This window comes from Ochlerotatus camptorhynchus, unplaced genomic scaffold (genome assembly GCF_037179485.1).
Source record: "Ochlerotatus camptorhynchus isolate MF236.1 unplaced genomic scaffold, CSIRO-AGI_Acam_v1.1 ptg000598l, whole genome shotgun sequence".
In the NCBI taxonomy this organism is placed as follows: Eukaryota; Metazoa; Arthropoda; class Insecta; order Diptera; family Culicidae; genus Ochlerotatus; species Ochlerotatus camptorhynchus.
The window spans coordinates 773,559-786,610 of record NW_027041078.1 but is presented as its reverse complement, the minus strand read 5'-3'; the positions used below and the strand labels follow the sequence as shown (position 1 = coordinate 786,610).

The 13,052-nt window shown below is 38.4% G+C and overlaps 1 protein-coding gene across 4 annotated transcripts in view; it reads left to right on the top strand.

The window, feature by feature from the left end:
• Positions 1-1,026: 1,026 nt before the first annotated feature.
• The window catches only part of LOC135713978 (uncharacterized), a 58,333-nt gene continuing 46,307 nt past the window's right edge, over positions 1,027-13,052 (top strand). For 2 of the 4 annotated variants that reach the window (XM_065237218.1, XM_065237217.1), the window contains exon 1: positions 1,030-2,263. The gene's annotated coding sequence lies outside the window, so the exon portion shown is untranslated. Of the gene's footprint in view, positions 2,264-13,052 lie in introns of all 4 variants that reach the window. The other 2 variants (XM_065237214.1, XM_065237215.1) reach the window with 2 other exon arrangements.

The following is a 13,052-nucleotide window of genomic DNA, read 5'->3' as shown; positions in this document are numbered from 1 at the left end:
TGTTATGTTCAGACTAGCAACTTAAAACATCTAAAAAAGCTATCCTTATGACGTATTTCTTAACGATAATTATTATAACTTGTTAAAAGGGCTCTAGTGCGACGAACAAAGCATTAGAACCCTCTCAAATAACAACTGTGGAAGTGTTAAAATAAGCTCGAGGATACAATTCCATATGGAACGAAAAACCCAAGAATAATTGCCTAAATAATATTCATTAGCATCCATCAACATTAGGAATAGCATAAATTGAGAATATTTTTTTTCTTTTTTCTAAATATTTCTACTCTAATTTATTATAATTCAAGCACATTCAAACGATGCTTTTGCAGTATCATTGATACAGCACTGCACTCGGGGCATCCTGGCCAACGATCGTTTGTTTATAGTCAGCCGAAAAAATCCGCTTCTCCGGATCCGGCGTCAGAATCCGAACATGTCAAAGCATCAGAGAGCATCGGTGATCGCGATGAGAGAACTAAGCGAGCGAGAGCCAAGAGCGAACTACCAAACGGGATCGATGCGGCGTGCATCTACTAATGCACTACTCGTTTAGTACAAGCCGCTTATTGCCCGTTGCATCATTCTCGTTTGCTTTGACACAAACACACTGCAGTGCAGTGCAGAGGACGGCAAATCGTTAGAATCTTGAGTCGGTTCAACATTCTTGGTATTGGTGCCGATGATCGCCTGGTGTGATGATGGTTGGTTGGTTAGTTAGATCGCTGCCGTTAGTACCTAAAGCAGTGTCAGCGGGTTCGAGACTTAGTAGGTTAGTACGCGTCGAGGGCAACAGCGACAGACAGTGTCGTAGTGAGTACTAAACGCGTCCCGAACCCGACCTTCCCCCCTTAGAGAAAACAGTGTTGTACCCTGTTGTTTATATAAGTTGGTATGATGTTTTCTTCTTCGTTCTCGTTTTCGGGTGCTGCTGTTGCTGTTGATCTGCCTGTTGCTGCTGCTGCTACTGCCGCTCATATGGTGATGTGTTTCCTCAGATGAAAACGTACGCGCGGCTTCTCTTCTCTAAGCTGTAAGGGCTTAATACTAGATGCTTTGGACGAAACGAGGCATTTCGTGTTAGAACGCTGACTAATGTGAACGTGCTGAGTGTTGCTAAAGTGTGTTACGGGGTATAGTGTTGCTGCAGATTGGCTGGTGGCCTCAAAGTATCGTCAGAAGGGTATCCCGCGCGATTGGTTCTCCCGCTCCCGCTTCGTCGCAGTTTGTGTTCTAGAGGGGGATAGCACAGAATAGCAAAGTGTTGAAGTGACTCGATGGTAATTGATGGTAAAGAGTTCTAAGTGCAGCATCCATTCCAATTTTTCTAGTGATCCAATTAGCCTCCGAAGCACGGAATTAATGTGTTTATTGTATATGGTTGATTCGACGCCAATGTGACGAGCTGATTGGAACCACATTCAATTCAGTCAAGTGAAGAAGATTCTTGGTGTTGTTCAGTGAAGCGCGCAGCAATTTGCGGTGATCGACGAAAAGGGCGTGACTATCACGCGCGCACACATGTGACGGCTGGAGTTGGAATTTTTGACCATTGCACTGCACAGTTGAGCCGAAAAGTGCATTACTGTTCGCCGTTTAAGTGTTATCCGTTTTCGTTGCACAAAGGAGCGCCTTTCAGTGCGCGGTGATCCATTCGAAGAAAGGAAGCAAAATCAACGCCAGAAGATCGCATTGAGAGAAAAGAGTGAAAGAAGGGGCACAATTATTCCAATTCTCGAAAAAAGGACGGCACCACTCAACATCTGGCCCCTCGTCTTCAGTCGTTGTCGTCTTCATTGGCCTCCTCGTTCAGATGGCAATGTGAGTTTTCGAACCCATAAACGTGTGTTTTGTGTGTTGGTTGGTTTTGTGCGCTATTTTTAGAATGTACTAACTTCAAAAACACTCTTTTGCTTGCTGTGTGTATATGTTCTCTTCTGCTGCTGGTGCTGCTAGCTAATATACAATTATGACCATCATGCATTAGAGACAACCCCATATGATTGGGAGAGCAGAGCAGAGCAGAAAAGTGCTGCCTGTGTGTATCTTCGCTCAACTCGAAGCGAATTTTGTTTGATTATCTCAGCGACTATGTTATCAACAACTGGGACGCAGCAGAGGAATACTAGTAGCGTAAGGCCCTGTTGGTGCTGCTTCAACTGCTTCAGAAGGCGATAGCAATTTCCATCACTCAACACGGCACTGGAACGCGAAGAAAATAAAGTAAACAGGCGAAGAACAAATGCTGGAATGAATTGTCATTGTAAGTTAAATTTGAATTTATTATTATGATACCATCTCGCGCGGCACGGTGAACGCAAAGGGAAACTGATCACGGTTGTATGTATATGTAGATTACAATTGCATGTATGTGGATGCTTCTTGAATGGTTATGACGACGATGATGATGGTGGCAGCCAGCGTAGACGTGTAGTTGGCGTCTCCATCATTCATCGTATCGCTTCGGTCGAAGGCCATTGGCAATGGATGGTTCTAAACATCTAACATCTAACATCTTTTTCTCGTGCGCTGCTAACACAACTCTTTATCAGTGAACAAAGAAGCTCGTTGTGCGATGTGCTACTTACACTACACTACACTAGCTAGTACACGTACGAGAGGCTCTGCAAAGCATGGTTTGTAGCAGATTAGGGAAAGAAGTGTGGTACACACTAACAAGAGAGTACTGCGGAAAGCAAAGACCGCAGCGAAATGAGTTAACCACATTTACAATAGCTCGGGGACACACTGGAATGGTATTAATTTGCTGTTGACGGATAGGCTTGAAACACGTTACCTTGGATTGGTATTTATGGGTTTTACACCGAGCATATCACCGATAACACAATCGTTCTGGGAAAGCAGTGCTCATTCGATGCAAAAAGCTTTTGTTGAATTCAAAATATACAAGATTTCTCGTCAATGATTAGTATAAGTGTAAAAATGATAATACGTTAAGTTTGCTAGTTTTTGGCCCTAGTGGTCATCTAATTGGTCCTATCTTAAATTTCACATTTTACGCAAACATAACTAGGAAAACCAAAAACTGAAGCACTGGTGCCAAAACTGGAACACTTACCCTAATTGGCAGTAGAATGTGATTGTAAGGCACCATACGTCCTACTTGATTGCTATTGCTTTTTAAGAATGTTGATTCGTCCTGATATCCTTGTCGTAAGTCACGTACCAAGCGTCTCCATTTATTGCCAAAGCCAAGGTTAACATAATCCCATACACTCTAAGGCACATGACATTGGTTTTTAAATATGTAGTTTTGATGAAAATTTATGATACATTTGCCTCACTTGTATAATATTTCACGCTCAAATACAAGTTTTAAAAAGCTGTGGCACTTTATAGTTGTCCTTTTTTCACATTTTTTATTGTAGTGATTTCAACCAATTCACTAATTCATCACTACCACTCCATACAAAACTATAGGAACCTACCTACGTTCACTATTGGTGCGTTTACCCTAGAGAGCTAGTATTTATGACCCGTTCGATTTTGGCAACAAGCATTAGTGTTGCCAAAATCTAACCGTGCCAAAATCGAACGGTTTTATTTTTAATATTAATAAATGATTTCGTTGATTTTGGAGCGTGGATGACTCACATGACATCTTTATAACATACACGTTATTAATAATTAATCTTTTATTAAAAATTGCAATCACATGGAGCAAAACTATACTATTTTCAAAATCCGTTCAATTTTGTGGTTTTGATGCACCACACAAAAGTCAGCCAACTGTCAATTCGAAAGTAGCTCATTATTTACCTTTAACGAATCAAATTGTAGAACTGTTAATCCAATAGCCTATGTTTTTAAATAGACTCGTGAAAGGGTTTATTTTAAAAGATGGATATTTTTATCGCAATGATGTATGTTTTCATCCCAAATATGAATTATTTTTTATTCAATTGCTTTAGAAAAATTAACCACAGACATATTTAATTTAATTTTTCTGCGTATATTTATATTTTCAATCATTACTGAAAGGGCACTGCATTATGAAACCTTCCATGATTTTACACAAATGGTACAGTTGATATTGGAATAATTACTTCCTGACGAGTTTGTTGTGGGGACGTGCTTAAAGAAAAGTTGCTTCTTGATGGTGATGGTGGGAGTAGCCTTTCATTTCTGCAAGACTGACGAGGCTACTGACGATCAAAACACATCACTTAGTCAAATCGAAAGCAAAATCTAAAGTCTTCAAAAAATTAATTAACTTACGGAGTACCTTTAAAATCAATAGCGTCACCACGGGTGTCTCCATCTAAATCGGGTCATTACTGTGAGATTTTACGTAGCAAAGATGTGCAGAATTTTGTTTCGCTCAGGTCAGAAAAAATAGAAATTAAAATTTTCAAAGTTCTATCACCTATCATATAAAATGTAGTGCTGTTTTACATTCAAATTGGTAATTTTTTATTTGTTTTGCCTTGAGCGAAACAAAATGTGAGGGATTATTTTTAGTGCAGGAACGAATCAAAAATACCTCCAAATGACAAAATGACAAGCGATCACCAAATCGAATGATAACGCTATGTCAGAAGAGGAAAGCAATAATGACATAATCTTTTTTCATGACAAGCAGCCCGTGCGACACAGCTCAATCGGGCGGTAGAAGGAAACGAGCAAATTGTTGGCAAGCTGCTTCACGAAGTTAAGGCGAAGATGATACACGTGTGTTAATGGGAATTTTTTTGTTAAGCTGGGTTTAGACAGGGCATGTCAATTGATCAAGTAAGTTGAATTCAACTGACTTGAACGCAAATTGAACGTGTAAACCATGCCATTCAACTGACTTGATCAACTCACTGGAATTGAAAAAAGTTGAACCAGGCTCAACTTTTCAAGCCAATTGAATTCAACTGAGTTGATCATTTGATTTGCCTAGTCTAAACCCAGCTTTTTGTCTTTTCTCGATTCAGATCAAGCTATGTCCTCATCCGTATATATTGCAACAAAGCAGGCAAGCAATATATCATTATCCTTCTACCTCTCCGATTGAGCTATGCTACAGAGAAAGTTTGTCATGGTAGTCGTAGCAACCGTTTTGTCTGTATCGTTGATTGCTTTTTGTGTTTGGATTCGCTGTGCAGGAGTCTACCTTGGTGCAAAATGCACAAAACGATTTATCAAAGAGCAGTTGAGAAAATCTCATTAAGATCGCAGTTTTACAATTATTACAATATAAATTTAAGCAAGAAGGAATGCGCGTGTAGTCTTAAGGCACAGACAAACAGACGTAACTCTTTAAATAAACTGTCATATCGCGAGCTATTCACGGAAAAAAAGTTCTCATCTCAACAATGTTATACACAAGTTCAATATAATGTATAGAACCGTCAAAGTGTGTCTGTGCTTAAGGGATTTTGAATTGTAACAAACCCAGATGCGATCAATTGTACGATCGATTTCCTTTAAATTCCGTTATAATTGCTTATCTTTTGACAGATACGCATATTCCGTCTACTACTTGCAGATTTCATCAGTGTCAAGTTGGCACTGATGAAGTCTGCAAGTAGTAGACGAAATACGCGTCAAAAGATAAGCAATTTTAACGGAATTTAAAGGAAATAAACCAACCCACTCAAAGCTCTTCTTTAACCAGTTACAAAACTGTAGGTCTTCACCAATAAATTCACATCGATGAACGCTAGGAATTGGACTAAAAATATCCAATTTCGATCTGTTTAGAAATATGCGAATAGTTTAAAAATATGCGATTCTTTTTTTTTATTGTATTTATTTTACTTTAGCACATACACTGTGGGATGATTTAAGCCAAAAGAATGAAGGTCGAAAATCCATGTATGTTATATAGGCAATAACTAGTTTCAATAATTATCATCTGTTACTAGCCATGAAGCATTAAATAAATGTCTTGTCTAATCTAATACAATCGCAGCCAGTACCAGAAAGCATCCTGGAAAATGATTAGGTTAGATAACGCCCAATCATTTTTCTTGTCAACATTAATGTTTGCAGCATAACTTAGGTATGACACAAACGTCAAAACGGCCAGGCCTACTGTTTTGTATTTACTGCAAAGATGATTCAGTGAAATGATTCGAGTTTAAATAAATTTTAATAAATGTTTAAATTTCAAACATACCAAACGCTCCGAGGTTGTGTTAATATATAATATATGATGTAATTAATATCATACACAATATTGAACATAGTATAATCAAAGAGGTAACTTTAAGACCAGAGGGTTTAAAGAACCGTGCTAAACTTTTTGTCTCAGCTCTGGTGCTCTCTTCGGTCCCAAGCTAATCGATGCACCCCTCGAAACATAGGAAAATCCACGAACCCCTCATTTCATCTGTCAAATTTTCATAGCGTATCAAAACATACATAATGTAGCACTAGAATTTCGACTAGAATGGGGTACTAGAGTGATGCAAAATTTGAAATTTTCGTTCCACAATACTTAAACGATTCCAAATCGGATCCTGACTAACCTCTCAAAATTTGAACCCATTTGGTGAGAAACTGAGATGGCACAAACCATTTGAAGTTTGTATGGGAATTACTATGGTAAAACCAAGATTTTTGTTTATCTAATAATTCACCATATCGGTCTGCTTCACAAGCTTTCAACTGTACTTGTAGGAAGATTTCCCAGCTACAACTTTGCTCAAGACCACTTTTTGATTAAATGCAAGGATCAAAAAGTTATCAATGGTCCAATGCGCTGATGTCTTATGATCATGCTCAATCAACTGCTCAGCAGGCAACATTGATGTTTCTGGGACACAAAAATCATGGCTACTATGTCACACTGCAAAATACAGTGTTGCCTACAGAGCATAACTTTACCAATCTCTTAAATAATTAATAACTTTTTCCTGTCTCGTTTTACACAGAAATGATATTGAGCAAAGTTTTAGCTTAGAAAATTTTCTATAAGAATGGCTATCGAACTGTTTCGCAGCTCAATATGGAAAAAGACTAGAAGGCAATGAACAAAAAGTTGAGATTTCCCATAGTAATTTACATGTAAACGTCAAATGGCTTGTGCGAAGTCTGTTTCTAACCAAATGAGTTGTAACTTTGGGAGGCTAATCAGGACCCGATTTGAAACCATTTAAGCACTGTGGAGCGAAAAAGTCAGATTTTGCATCAGTCTAATGGGGTACGATTTGCTTGGAACCAATAGGCTAGTCAAGCAGTGAGCCAATTTAAAATCGTCAGTTTCCACCGGTTGGTATAATGGCATGATCTTACCCAATGTCTAAATGTTTACCAAATAAGCATGTTCAAAACACCACAAAACTTGGAATCATTAGTTGACTGGGAATCTCTAAGTTCAGTTGAATTTCCGTCTGCAGCCGATGGCTGGTCCCGATAATGACGCGTTGAAATTCACAGTATGTATCACTATCAATCCTACGGTCCTGAACATCAGAGCTTCGATACAGATTAAACTCAATGATAGACATTCGGAAATTCAAAGCATGATTCGATCATGATGAGGATCCCACTTTAACGTTGTTTGAATTGATTTGTTGGGCACCAGTCAAAACTATTTAAAAATTTATTATTAATATTTTGAATTACCCCGGAAGTTGTAATCGAATTTTTCTTCCACTACTCTGGAAGTTTTAATTTTTATTGTTCAAGAAGTTTCATCCAACTACTCCAGGAAGTAGCAGCAGACATCCCTAGAACTGTTTTCCCAACTTCCCCGGTTTATTTTGAATTCTTTCAGGAGTTTCTTCTATCTACCTCCTAAAGTTTCTTCTGATTCCCATTGAATGGTTCTTCAGAGATTCCGCCTACGTTTCTTCCAACGTTTCCAGAAAATATGTATGCCTTCCGACTACTTTCAGATGTTTGTTTTGAATGCTCCCGAAATTTTACCCGGATCAGTATCATCTGTTATTAGCTATAAAGCATTAAACAAATATAAACATTTATTATATTAATATGTTAATTTACCCTGGAAGTTGAATTCGAAATCTCCACAGTTTTTTTTTTTTTTTTTCTAGCTACCCTGGATGTTTTTTTATTGTTCAAGAAGTTTCATCCAACTACTCCAGAAAGTATCAGCAGACTTCCTCAGAATTGATTTTCCAACTCTCTCGGGTTTCTTCTGACTTCTTTCAGTAGTTGCTTCTATTTGCCTCCCAAATTTTCTTCTGATTCCCATTGAATGGTTCTTAAGACATTCCGCCGACGTTTCTTCCAATTTTCCTAAAAGATTGTCTGCCTTCCGACCACTCCCGAATTTTTGTTTTGAGTTTTCAATAAATTTTCCCCGGATCATTCTTCCATATTTCCACGTACGATAGTTCAAGTTTTATAAGGATGTTTCGTATGAATTCGAGTTTCTTCTGACTTCTATTGGAAGTTGCATCTGATTTCCAAACGAAGATTCCTGCAACTTTCCTGGAAGATTATTCCAGCTTTCCCCGGAAGTGTTACCGGCTTTTTGCGAATTATCTGGGATTTTTGCGAATTATTACCCCAGAAGTCTGACTGGGCTTCTAGAAGTTTCTTGCCCCGAAAGCTCAATTGGACTGCCTCCGGAAGTTTCTTTCGACTTTTCCTGGATGTTTATCTCCCAATAAATTCGGTCAACTTTTTCCGGAAGTTTCTTCCGACTTTTTTAAAAGTTCTTTCAAACCTCTCCAAATAATTTTCATAAGCTTTCAAAGGAAACTTTCACAAAGTGAATTTTTTCGGGAATGTTTTCCAGGTCGGTGTGATCTATTTTAAGTGAGAATATATACATATGTGGCATTTACCTGTCCCCCCGAAAATCTTACTATCATTCCTAGAATTGGGAAAAGTGATTTTTGATTAAATTTGCGAAAATTGTTTCCCAGGATGTCACTAACCAGTGGCATTTCAATAAAATCATTTCAATCATCGCCATAGTAGCTTGAGATGTTTCAAATGTTATGTAAATGGTGTGCAAAAATGTAAATTTACTTCTTGGTTATCATCTTGATCTTTACTTCATGATCATCTGATCTGATGCTATATAGTGCAAATGGTTAGCATATTTGAACAAGGTCATGTGCCTAATGGGATAACTCTTCCAACTGAATTACCTATTCACTATATTTTGATAAATTCTTCGAACGTACTCTGAAGGAAAAATCATTTGCATGAATTCCTGCGGATGCTCTGCATGTAATAAAAAACCTAAATGAAGCGACAACCAACCGCCACTTGATAACCACCTGAGAAGTATCTAATTGCTTGCTCGTATCTTACGCGCTACCATCTCAGTGTGCAGTCAAGGCGAGTGCGTCACAAAATATATATTCTAGGATTGACACAGCGAAGAAAACCTATAAACTGCCATTTGCAGTACGTACTGTGAAGAAGTGCACATCGCAACAGGCAGCAGCTAGCAATTGCTATGAACAGAGCGGTAAAAAAAAAACAATCTACAAACCGACTCCGCAGAAGAGCTAAATGCATTCAACAACTACCAGGGAGCAATCGAAAGATGGATCAGAGAGAATAGTATTCCGCAGAATATACTAACTAACTATGTTAGAAACACTCACACACATTCCCGAACGCCAAGCTCCCCCTGTCTATAATGTGCTACATGCACTAGCCGCACTGGGAAGCGATGCGATGGCGACGGCAGCGACGAAAAAAAGAAGCGCGCAATGGCAAGTGAAGGTAACGATCGCACGTGTTTTCTGCTGCTCAGTTGTCGGTCGGTTTGCCACTTTGGCTATTAGAACTCTGCTGCTTGCTTGTTTGCTTGTTTCTGCTGCTGCTGCTGCTGCTGCTTCCCAACCATAGTTTAGATGTGGGCAGCAGCAATCGCTCGGCTCGACAGTAGGTATTGAAAGGAACTGAGCATGCAAACGCTGGCTAGCTAGGTATACAATAATAATCGGTCGCCATTTTTCCGCGACTCTACACGATGATGCACCGCAGACTGACGAGGCAATTGTTGTTTTTCGCCGTGCACTTTTCTTAGTAGAACTGCAACTTCCACGTGATGTAACTGAAAATAGGGGGTAATAAAAAAACTGAAGTATCATCATCAATCAGCGATGGTGTGCTGTGCTCTAGCAGTAACTTCTAGCAGTGGACGGGAAAAATCGTTATCGCCTTCGGTAGCACCATTGTAATCTCCATTCTCGGCAAGTTCTAGGTCACACGACTGATTCAGATGCAAGAGCAAAGGGTAGTGAGAAAATGCTAGCTTTTCCGTTTAAGGGAAAGTGCGATCTGGAACATCCGTTTTTGTGAAACTTGTTTAGCCTCTGTGACGAGTATTTAGGCCTGTTTGAGAGAATCGATGTTGTAGCATTTGGTATGGATATTTCATAACCTTTTAGGGTTACTAAGGCCAAGGTTGCAAATGCTCATTTCAGATAAAACAAATATCTTCGGAGTTATGAAATTATTCGATGTTATGATCATATATTTTACTTGTAAGTTACAAGAAGAGGTTTCAAACTATGTGTTTTGTGTGTGTCAATTCCTGAGAATCGTAATCAGAGATTTTATAAATTTTCACTGATTGTAACTCTAAGAAATCAAAATGTGTCAACTATATACTTTCGAACCTCTTCTGGTAACATACTAGTAAAGCAATGGGATCAGAATATTGTTGATTGTATTATTCATAAACATGTTGTTATGCGAAATGAGAATTTTCAACCTTGAATAAGGTTTTTTGTATATCATTAGGGAAATTTAATATGCTGTGACTGTTTGTAACTTTTAAATGTTGAAAAATCACTAAACTAGTTAGTAAACTTTCAATACCCTAGTGTGTGAAATTCCCTTGATATCAAGGATTCTGACACATAAGATTGTCATAGATTCCATAATTAATTAAGTGGAATTAAATGGAAGACAACCTTTTTACTGTTTTACATAAACTATTTTGAAAGTATTGGAATCCCAAAAATATCCTACTCTCAAACACAGTTCGCAATCTCCAACATGAGATTTGTGGTACTTGGAACTTTGGAAGTGTGCATAATATCTGAACTCACCATGCTAAGGGATGTGATCATCGTTTGTCTGCATCGTGACTTATCAAACTCTATAATACGGAGGAGCCTGGGATTGAACCTACGATCTTTTTCTTAATATCCAGATTCACTTGATAGATGCAGTTTGTAACCTTGGAATTGAGCTTGATTCCGCTTTAACGTTTAAGCAACATTTCACGGACATCCTACGAATTTCATGATCAAGCGTGGCTAAAAGCTCTGTACTATTTTCTCGTGCGATAAATCCTGGAATTCGGTGGAATTGTATGGTGCCCGTATCAAAGAGTTTGGATAGCGAGAATTAAATCTGTTCAAAGGAAATTCGTTCGTTATGCCCTTCTCCACCTTCCTTGGAATGTTCCAGTGAACCTTCTACTCCTATTATACATTAATAGTTTCCAATTAATTTCGCTACCTTAATTATTTATCCTTGACAGATATGCGCATTTCATCTACAATGTGCAGACATCACCAGTGTCTTGTACCAGTTGAGTATTAAAAATGACCTACCCTCGCAACCTAGTTTAATGTGATGGAGCCTGTGATTGAACCTCCGATTTCTGCTCAGTAAGCAAAAAGGGGCGCCACTAGGCCACTAAGCCAATCATATCACTGCAAAACACTGTGACCGCTATGAAAACCTCGATCGAATGTTCATGCTACCGTCCAGCAAGAAAAAGGCATCAATGAAGGTATTCACATAGAATGATTTCCTCAGACACATCAGAATGAGGATCTAGGACACATTATCTTGCACCGCACATTTTGAATATCTTTAAGCTAGTCCCAACAGAACTTTTTTTACATTTTGATGTGGCGTTTTCCACAATCTAGTTCAATTTGTTCACAATCCAGATGGATGAATCTTTGCAATTCAATACTCTTCCGCCTCACCAACCCGATATGGACAAGTACACGCACATAATTATGCTCTTCCCCTCTTTTGAGAAATGTACAACACATGAAGTTGAGCGCACTTTTCACCAATAATTAATTTAAATGGTTAGCTTACTAATGCTACCTCAAAACCTTCACAACGTAGAATAAGTAGGTGCAAATCTGTTATCGGAAGCGTTGACAAGATATATTTATTGTAAACTCCATTGATCTCAATGAGGTTCACAATTTATCTTATGATGAGTTTATGTTACTAGAGGCAACAACCGGTTGCGTTTGTAATGTATCTATAATACATCCTGACAGTGGCGTCCCGTAACCTCCATTTTTACCTGTGCACCAACTGTCGAAACCAGATTTAATACTCGAATCGGTTGAAAAATACACTTAATCTTCTAGTTTACTCAATATCTATCCATTGCAAGCTATATGTTGATATTTTTTTTATTTTTTGAGAGTTGGTGCACAGGTAGATTGAGGTTAAGGAAGTGCCACTGCATCCTCAGAATTGCAAAAAAAAATCTATACACAAAACAATATATTGAATGGTAGCCACAAAATTGATTGCCAAAAAAATTATCGTAAGAGTACGTAATGATGGATATAACTTATTGCAATATCTTTACCATAAATTTTATGAAAAAAAAACATATAGGTTCGTTGTTGTATTTTTTTTTATATTTGTCATTGGCTTTATTGCGTTGTAACAATAAAGTAGCATTGTATTTCAATGATATTTTTATTAAAGTTTATAAAGTAGTTTATAAAGCACAAATCTGTAACACAATTGCGAATTTGCCAATGATTAGCTTCTCTAAAGACTGTATTCGAAAAAAATAGTGCTAGACTACACGTATACAATGTTCGGAAGGCACCGAACCGGAGCGATAAGCAGAACACGGAGGCCAAAACCCACGCAAGAAAGTTAGACCGGTAGTGGCTCGCCAAACCAAGGTGCGTTGCTGTGGACGACGAGACGTATGTATATCAAGGCTGACACCAAACAGATGCTGGAATAGGAGTTCTACGTCGCTAAATCCAGGTTGGTCGTTCCTGAAACCGTCCGGAAGAAGAAGCTAGGGGTAAGAGGTGGGACCATCATCATTTTTTTTTAGCTGTCAAAATTTTCTAAAAAAAATTCCTTGTCTGGCAGGT